This window comes from Canis aureus, chromosome 9 (assembly GCF_053574225.1).
Source record: "Canis aureus isolate CA01 chromosome 9, VMU_Caureus_v.1.0, whole genome shotgun sequence".
Lineage (NCBI taxonomy): Eukaryota > Metazoa > Chordata > Mammalia > Carnivora > Canidae > Canis > Canis aureus.
In genome coordinates this window covers 72,473,025-72,482,777 of record NC_135619.1, presented here as the reverse complement: position 1 = coordinate 72,482,777, position 9,753 = coordinate 72,473,025, and positions in this window count along the sequence as shown.

Genomic DNA, 9,753 nt, shown 5'->3' with positions numbered 1-9,753 from the left:
GGCTCTGCAGGAGCCTGACATCCCATTCATCCCCCTTACTGGCCCTCCCCTCCTCACACCATCCTAAGGAAAACCACAGCCCCCACTGACTGCCAGAGCTCTGCACACCAGGCTCACGTCCCATGCCCTCACTGGTCCCCAGGGGAGACTAGCAGTTGCCCCCCATCCATCTAGCTGAGACATCTACCCCTGATAGCAGCACCAAGAGATCATGGTCAGGATCCCCAAGTGCAAAGCCAGGGGCTCAGCAGTGCTTCTGGGCTGCCGCCCATCCCCACCTGGCCCCTCTGATGGCTGGCTGCACACACAACCCCAGCCTCAGTTTCCTCATCTGTCAGAGACCCTGCGGGGCTACCAGGAGGATTCTATTTTTTTTTTTTTTTTTTACCAGGAGGATTCTAGATTCACAAAGGAAGTGGTCAGCACAGCTGGCACTCAGGGCTCCTATCCTCCCCCGCCCCACCCCCCAGGAAACCTTCTGGTACCTGCAGAGGAGTCAGGGACAGAGCCAGGACTGGGGACCCTCCCCGGTGGTCATTCCACCCCTGCCGCACCTACCCTGCATGTCTACTGTCATCGGGCCCTGAACAGCCCCCACAAAGAGCTGACGTCGTGGCGGCTCTAGGAGCCAGGGGCACCACATCTATCTGTCTGCCCACCTAGCATCTGACCCTGAGGGCGGCCCCAAGGGGCCACAAATGGGTCCTGTGGTCAAGAACAAAGGCTCAGCATCTCCCTAGTGACCCTGATCCTGACTTCTGGGTGGCCCTGGCCTAGGGCTGCTCGTCTCCATCCCCTCTGCTCCCAGATGGCATTTCTGGGAGCTCTCAAATTCTTTGGTGGTGGAGAACTGCCTTGGGGTCACAGGGGGGATGTCACTCCCAGCCTGGGCCCCTGAGCTCAGGCCGCCCCTGGGGGTCCCAGAGGCTGGAAACCCGCAGGCAAACTGCGGGCCTGCTTGGTAGGGGCTGCCCTGGAGGACTGGGTTGTGGAGGGGTGACCCTCGTGTGCCTGTAGTCCAGGTTCTACAAGAGCCCTGCCTCTCCTGCCAGGCCAGGACAACCTCCCGGCAGGGCCAACATAGAACTGCAATCAGCCCTGCCCCACCACGGAGGGTCCTCTGAGGTGCACACATTCATCCACGGTGACTGGCACACACATGCACATGCGCACACACACGTGTACTAGCAGGGCTGCCGGCCCAGGAAGGGACTCTGCCTCCTACACCAGCAGACGGCAGTGTCCTGGCCTCACTGTGTCCCCAGCCTCAATCCCAAACACAGGGGATTTATGGCCATTTACAGAGAAGAGAGGCAGCCCCGGGGCCCCAGGGCCTTGGCTACTGACTGATGTCCCCACCTCCCTAGAAAGAGTTAAAAATAAAACAAAACAGAATACAAACCATTTTCCTCCTGGAGAAAACAGAAAACAAAATAACAAAAAGGAAAAGAAAGTTAGTATTAAGTGACCCGGCATAAAGGGTGAGAGGACAAGCATCTGGTTACTCTGGACAAGGGGTTCCCAGCGCTGAGGTGTGCGGCCTGCGCCCGGGCAGGCCGAAATGTGCCCCTGTCCCACCTCCCAGGATCCCTGGCATCCAGGGGGAGCCCCCAGTCCCACCCCAGGGAAGGCTATCATGCCCTCTGGTCACTTACTTGCCCTCCCCGCCGTCCCCAAGCCCCCAAGGGCTCCGCCTTCAGGCCGGCTCCCGCCAGGCCCGTTTCCCAAACACGCGGTAGCACGCACTGGTGGCTACTCACCGCTCAGGTCCAGACGTGCGCATCCCTCCCGCAGGTGGCCACAGGTCCGACGAGGGGCCTCGGACGCGGGCCCCCACCAGAGGGGTGTGACAGGAGCCAAGCCGGCACCCCGGCGCTGCTGCCAAGGCAAGACGGCCTGCCTTCCGCTCCCCACGGGCCCTGCTGCTGGGCCAACAGGCACTACCACGAGGGCGTTTGGGGCCCAAACAGCGAGCCGCATCCCAACCCCAGTCGGGGGTCTTCCAGAACAAACAGAGGACGCGTCACATACTGCCCACTTGTCGCAGCATCCCTGAGTGGCCCAGACCAAGTCCTTTCGGGATGGGACTTCAATCTTCCGTGCGTCGTGTCTTGCTCCCACACGTCCCAACACAACAAAGGCACCCCCCACCCCCCCCACCTGATATGGCCAGGCTCGTCAGGAAGGCCTTCCTGAACCCGCCAAGACCTCCTCCTGGCATGAAAGACCGGGAGAAGGGATGAAAAGAGAGGAGACGGGGGAGGGAAGAGGAGCTGGGGGGTGCGGGGGGGAGCCGGGCCTGTCCAGACCTGCTCTAGGGGCCTCCTGCTGTGGGCCTCCCCGCCTTACCACCCCACCTGGGCCAGCTGCCCCGGCTGGCTAGCGGGCTAGTGCCCCCGCACTGCGGGCGCTTGGCACGGGTCACCTTCTGCCACGCATGGAAGCTGAGTTAGTGGAGGCTGCAGAAGACAACAGCCATGGCCAAGGGGGACACTAGCCTGGCCCAGGGTGGACAGGGGAAGAACAGGGCGCCTCGTGACAGCTCCTGGCTGAGGGATCCTTGCGAAGCTGGGAAATCTCCAGAGGGTTTAAGGAGAGAGTAAGCAGCCGCCGTGAGGGGCCTTAGCCTCCTGGTCCGGACAGAGCCCCGGGTGGAGGCTGAGGCCGCGGGAGGAGACCCTCCACCCGGGCGGTGGGATTGGGGGGTGCGCGGTGGGAGGCGGGGGGGGGGCGGGAGGACTAACCGTTGCCCAGGGGTTTCTTCTAGTGCAGATGACGACCTCCCGCTCCTGAACGCCTGGACGTTGCCCAGATCCCGGTATCTACCCTGGGCCCCTGCACGTTAGTATGTGGTTGCCTATATTTAATATCTCCGTAAAATAGTTTTTTGTTTTCTGAAGAAAGAACTTCCTTTGTTCCTGCCCACGCTTCTCGACCAGCGCGTGGCCCTCTCCCCGCTGCAGGCCTCGCCGGAGCTCAGCAGCCTCCAGGCCAGGGCGGGCTGCGCGGAGCGAGGGCTCGGGCTCGGGCTCGGCAACGTCCCCGCTGCTCGCGGCTCGGGACGTCCCTCCGGGGCACAGGGAGGAAAGGCTCCAGGGTGTGCAGTTGAGGCTCGAAGGAGAAACGGAGGGAACGGGGGAAGGGCAGAGAGGTGCTCAGGGTAACAGGTGACGGAGGAGGGGCTCCGTGGGACACTGAGGGAGGAGAGTGTCAGGGTGACAGGTGGCGGAGGAGGGGCTCCGTGGGACAGGTGACTGAGAAAGGACTCAGTGAGACAGGTGAGGGAGGAGGGGCTGCCGTGATACATGAGGGAGGAGGGGCTCCGTGGGACACGTGAGGGAGGAGGGGTTCAGTGTGACACATGAAGGGGGAGGACTCTGTGTGACACACGAGGAGGGACTCAGTGTGCACAGGAGTGAGGAAGCATTCCCTGTGACATGTGAGGGAGGACCTCAGTGAGACAGGTGAGTGAGAAGGGGCTCCATGTGACACATAAAGAAGGAGGGGCTACCTGTGATACTTGAGGGAGGAGAGACTCAGGGTGACAGGTGACTGAGAAGGGACTCACTGTGACAGGTGAGGGAGGAGGGGCTCTGTGTGACAGGTGACTGAGAAAGGACTCAGTGAGACAGGTGAGGGAGGAGGGGCTCCAAGTGACACATGAGGGAGGAGGGGCTCCATGTGACACGTGAGAGAGGAGGACTCAGGGTGACAGGTGAGGAAGGAGGGGCTCCATGTGACAGGTGACTGAGAAAGGACTCAGTGGACAGGTGAGTGAGGAGGGGCTCTGAGTGACACATGAGGGAGGAGGAGCTCTGTGTGACATGTGAGGGAGGAGGGACTCCCTGTGACCCATGAGGGAAGAGGGTCTCCCTGTGACACGTGAGGAGGCATTCCGTGTGACACATGAGGGAGGAGGAGATCCTTGTGACACATGAGGGAGGAGGGGCTCCATGTGACACTGAGGGAGGAGGACTCAGGGTGACAGGTGACTGTGAAGGGACTCAGTGTGACAGGTGAGGGAGGAGGAGCTCTGACTGACACATGAGAAGGGGCTTCATGTGACATGTGAGGAAGGAGGGGCTCCACATGACACGTGATGGAAGGGGACTCAGTGTGACAATTAAGTGAGGGGCTCTGTGTGACACACGAGGGAGGATGGGCTCAGTATGACACACGATGGGGGAGGGGCTCACTGTGATACATGAAGGAGGAGGGACTCAGTGTGACATGAGGGAGGAGGGTGTCAGTGTGACACAGGAGTGAGGAGGGTCTCACTTTGACACCTGAGGGAGGAAGGGCTCAGTGTGACACTTGAGGGAGGAAAGGCACCATGTGACACATAAAGAGCGGTGTGACACATGAGGGAGGAGGAGCTCAGAGTGACATATAAGTGAGGAGGGGCTCGTTGTGACAGGTGAGGGAGGAGCTCATTGTGACAGGTGACGGAGGAGGGGCTCAGAGTGACAGGTGAGGGAGGAGGGATAGAGTGTGACACATCAGGAGGAGGGGCTCATTGTGACAGGTGAGGGAGGAGAGGTTCCATCTGTCACATGAGAGGAGGGGCTCAGGGTGACAGGTGAGTGAGACATGGCTCCAAGTGACAGGTTAGGGAGGGGCTCAGTGTAACACATAAGGGAGGAGGCAGTCCATGTGACACCTGAGGGAGGAGGGACTCAGTGTGACAAACCAGTGAGGAGAGGCTCAGTGTGACACATGAGGGGGAACGACTGAGTGTGACATGTGAGATGTGGGTCAATGTGGCACAAGAGGGGGGAGGGGCTCAGTGTGACACATCAGGGAGGACAGGGTAGTTCGTGCAGGGACCAGGAGCCGCGCTCACGCCCAGGAACACCAGTGAGGAGCAGCCCCTCCCCCGCAGTAACGGGTGGGGGGGGAGGGACGGGCGTCCCGGGGGTTGGGACGGAGCCCAAGGCCATCTGCACACACCACACTCATTGTGACCCAGAAACAAACCAAACGGGGCAACCTAACAATCCTAAAAATGACACAAGATCACACACCGAGGGTGGCCTTGACGTGAGCCTGACACATCTCCTGAAGCCCCCCAGGACCCTCTAACACGGAGGGCGCTCCAATTTTTGAAGGGGGCTTTTAGGACAATCTGAGCCACCATCACACCCACCGGCCCAGGTCCCCTCAGCCCAAAACGTCCACAGGGTCTTCACGTACACTAGAAGGTCCAAGATTCTGGCCCTCCAAGACCTAGAAACTTCCAAAATGGACATGTGACAACAAACGCTTGGCCAAGCACAGGCATTGAATTCAAGACAGAAAACAAGCCCATCCTGGACCACAACCGTTTCGGAGCAGAAGAGGACATTGCAGCAGCCCCGACGCCACAAGGACACAACTCGGGTTTTTACATTCGAGGAAGTTTCGCTTTACAAACAATTCACCTCCTTGTCCAGCATTTTCTGCTTCCCCCTCCCCAGAAACATGAACACAGCATCACCCTTGGAGCCCGCTCCCCGCTCCCCCAGCACCCCCCCTTGTCCAGGTGGCCTGACCCTGCCTGGAAACCACCCCTGGGCTGAGCAGTGAGAAGCAAAGGTCCTGCTCCCATCTCTCGTGTCATTCACTCGTTCATTTGTGTCAACTTTGGTGGCAAGAGCACAAAATCTGGTTCCTAACCCTGTGGGTGCTGACATTTCATACTCAGGGAACTCGTCTGAGCATGTGTTTTACCGTCTGTCAAGGGAATGAGGTGTGACCACAAAGGATGTAGGTAGGACTGGATGGTCTCCAGCATAAGGGGACCCCGAGGAGGTGACCTGGAGGACAGGGTGCAGAGTGCAGGAAGCCAAGGGCTCCCGGAGGGGCAGGCACTGCCCCGGGGCCCAGGAGCGAGGACCCCATGCGCAGCAGGTCGAGAGCGTCTGGGTTCCTAGAGCCACTTCTGAGATGTCAGCCCCCAGCAGGGAAGAGAGGGTACATGTGACCCCTCCTTCCAGACCCGACTCAGCAGGACCTTGGCTGAGCACCCCCCTGCCCCTGCCCCCCATGCGGTCAGATCCCCTCTTCTCTGCACCACGTCCCCAGGCGGCCCCGGCCCAGGCTCTCTGCCATCCGATGGTTCTCGCGTGTCTCCCCGAGGCGTGCACTCCCAAGGGCAATGTCCATTTACTCGATGCCTGGCACAGGGCCTGGCACACAGTAGACCTTCACCGAATGTGCAAACGAATGAATGAAAGCCTACCATGTACAAGGCCCTGGCGGCCAGAGGGGGCCCCGAAGCGAGGATGATGGAGGTGAGGCGGATGATGGATGGGTGATGGCCAGGTCCACACTGATGGAGATGAGATGCGGTGCCCAGGATGACAGAGGCCAGGTGGGCGTGATGGGAGCCCGACGTGCCCGGCCCGCACTTGCAGGTGACAGTGAAACGGTGCGAGGTGTTAGGAGCCATGATGATGGAGCCCATGGTGACAGACGTGTGACGCTGACCCCCAAACGATTAGATGGCAAGGAGGAGGAACCCACGACCCACCAGGGGGACCTGGAAGCTTCTGAAGGCCAAGGTAGGACATGAACCAAGAGCCTTCACGGCCGCAGCCCAGCCCGGCGTCCAGCCCGACACCCGCCCCCCTCCACGCCCACTTCATCAACAGAATATCCACCACACGCGAAGCTTCGAGAACAATTTCCAAGGCCGAGAACCTTGCCAGTGAGGAACAGTGGACACCCTGAAACAGGTCAGCAAACACTTCTGCTTGCGTACCCCTCTGGAGGAATTTTGAAAAGCCACCTGAGCCCTCCCTCCCCGGCCCGTTTTTTATTTGGCGACAAAGCTTTCACGCCCAGCTTCAAGAGCTGCAACCACGCAACCTCTTGGATGCTCTATAATACCCACGTGGCGCGTGTTTAGAGACGGAGAGATTCATCAAAAGCTCAGGGCCGTTGCTGACGAGGCTCATTTGATTTGTCCACTCCCGACCTCACTGGCAAACCAATCGGACCGAAAAAAAAAAAAAAAAGCAAAGCCTGACGTCACTCTTGGCACTTCTCAGTCCGGGGCATCGTGTTCAGACTGTGGGTCCCAGGTAGACGCGCGACCTGGAGGGGCAGGCGGAGGGGCAGCGGGAACTGACCTGGGTCCTGCGGCATCCGGGGCACAGTTCTCGGTCCGAGGTCGGTCAAGGGCGCCGTGCAGCAGCAGAGGTCTGGGGCGCCCCATCCGGTCCTGAGCACCCCGGACGGCGCCACCGGCGGCGGGTGGCCCAGGCGGCACCTGGGGAGGCTGGGCAGGCTGCAGAGGCCACGCAGAGGCCCCGGCCGCGCCCTGCTCAACCCGGTTTTGTGCTTCCACCTGCGATGGCTCAACTCTACTGTGAGCTGCCCTCCTGGGGTCTCAGGGCTGCTACCGGGGAGCTGGTTAGACCCCCAGCCAAAGGGGCAGAAGCTGGGGGGGTTGGTGGGAGGGGAGGGCTCCACGCCAGGACACAGAAGGGAGAAGCCCACTGTGTCCCCTGGGCGGAGCTGGGTGCCGGAGCTCCTGGGGGCCAAATCCTCTGACCTGGGACAGCACTGCTGGGGGAGGCAATGGGGACGCACAAAGGGCCGGAGGCCAAGGTGGCCACTCCCCTGCCCGCCGTGGCAGAAATGGACACACAAATGGGCTGTGGACAAAGCTCCAGGGGGCACGTGGCAGGAGGTGACAGTGGGGAGTGGGTCCGGGGGAGAGAACGGATGTGGACTCTGCACTCAGGGTGTCGGGGCTTACAGAGAGATCCAATCTGTCTCTCGCTTCCAGTCACCCTCCACCATCTGTCTCTCTCACCCATGCACACACACACACAAGCACAGACTCACGCATGCACGCACGCACGCACGCACGCTCACCACCCTGCTCCAGGCACACATCTGCCCCCCAACACAGGCCAGGGACCCTCTGCACACTGAGCCCTCCCTCGGTGGGGCCCACACCTGAGCCTGGCCCGGGGCAGTCACCCAGCATCAATCGAGTGCCTGCCTGGTGCCGGGGGCTGTGCGGAAGCTAGGGTAAAGGGGTGCAGACTAATTCCCGGACCGGGGTCCCAGGCTGCAGAAAAGCTCTGGAGGCGGCACGCTCGCAAGTAGCGTGAGCAAAGGCTGTGGCGGGCAGCGGGGGTGGGGGCGGAGCGATGGCCAAGGCCTGACCCTTTGGGGTCACAGTCAGTTCTGAGTGAAGGGAGGCACATTCCAGTCTGGGAAACCAATCCCAGGTCAGCTCTGGGGCACACTGGGGGGCTCTCCTGCCAGCGGAGTGGTCCTCTGATTGCTGGGCGCCGAGGGCCCCGGCCATGGCATCAGAGAAACAGCCCCTCCCAGGAGGGTGAATCCCTGTCCCCCTACGGACATAGGAGTATCCCCAGAATGGTCTTTGCCCCTCTCTGAGCCCAGGGGCGCCACCCTGACATGAGGGGGGCTGACAGGGGCACCCAGCCCACTGACAGGCACGCTTCCACTCAGCTCCACCATCAGCCAACACCAAGCAAACAGATAAAGTGCTTTGTAAAGTGCAGGTATATAGGTAATGCTCCACGACACCCTGCCAGCCCCCACCCCACCCCGCACCCAACCCAACTCGAGGTGGTCTGAGGATGCTCGGTCCATAGAGGCCCCTCAGCTCTAGAGGGCTGTGGGCGGTCTGGGAAATGCACAGATACCAAATCAGCCTAATAATGCCTCTCGGGGGTGTGGGGTTCCCCCTCCTCTGATGATTGAGTAACATTTGGCTTGAACTCGGCCTGACTCTTTGGGCTAGCTGGCCGCCGTCCTGCCCCCACTGCCCTGCCCATCCCTCCTCCTGACCCACCTCCGCCCACCCATGGGTGGGCCCAGCACCCGCAGAGGGCTTTCCCTGCTGCTGGTACTGCCTCCCCTAAGACTCCATGTGACTGCAGGGTGCAGAGAGGGCTAGAGCCCAAAGTGTCCCCTGAGAAGTGCACGGAGGACACTGCTAGGAGCACGGCCCTTGCTGGCAGGCTGGCACACGAAAACAAGCCTCCGGTGAGTGGAGCGTGGGAGAAAGTTTTCCAAGGGCCCACCTGACCCTGCCTCACCGCAGCCTCCAGCTCCAGGACGGCAGCTGCTGGTAAGAAGAACCCTGCGGCCCCAGGCATCTCTCTGCCTCCCCTGCTTCATCTAAAAGCTGAGCTGGAAGCTTCAGGGAAGTCTGGGGCCCCACTTGGTCCCTCCGGGGAAGCAAGGAAGCCGTGACCTTCCACTTCCCCAGCAACCCCAGGCTCCTCATCACTGATCCATTTGGGCCAGCGGCAGCCACTCCATCAAGCAGGAGAAGGACAAAGTGAATGATGGGGAAACTGAGGCCCTGATGGGGAGGTGGGGCAAACTGTGGCTGGGCCTGGCTCCCTAGACTCCTAGTCAGGCTTCCTCCTGGCCCAGCCCTCCCGCACGTCCTCGCTCCCCCTGGTCTGCTCTTCCAGAGTGGCGCTGGGGCCGGGCTCCTGGAGGATGTCACCACCACGATCAACCTGCCCGAGGAGGGGGGAGCTCCAGGGCGAAGACTTCCTACTTCTGCTCTCTTGATGGGTGACTGCAGACCATCCACTCAGCCTTCAAGGCTCTTCCTGAATCTCAGTAAAATCAGAGGTGGCCTGGGGGAGGGAATTTTGACCTCCAGAGAGAGGGCTGGGCTTACCATCAAGGAAACAACCCGTCTCTGGGCCTCAGTTCCTCGTCTGGAAACGAGGGAAGCTAACCAGGAGACCTCTCTTGGCCATCTAACCC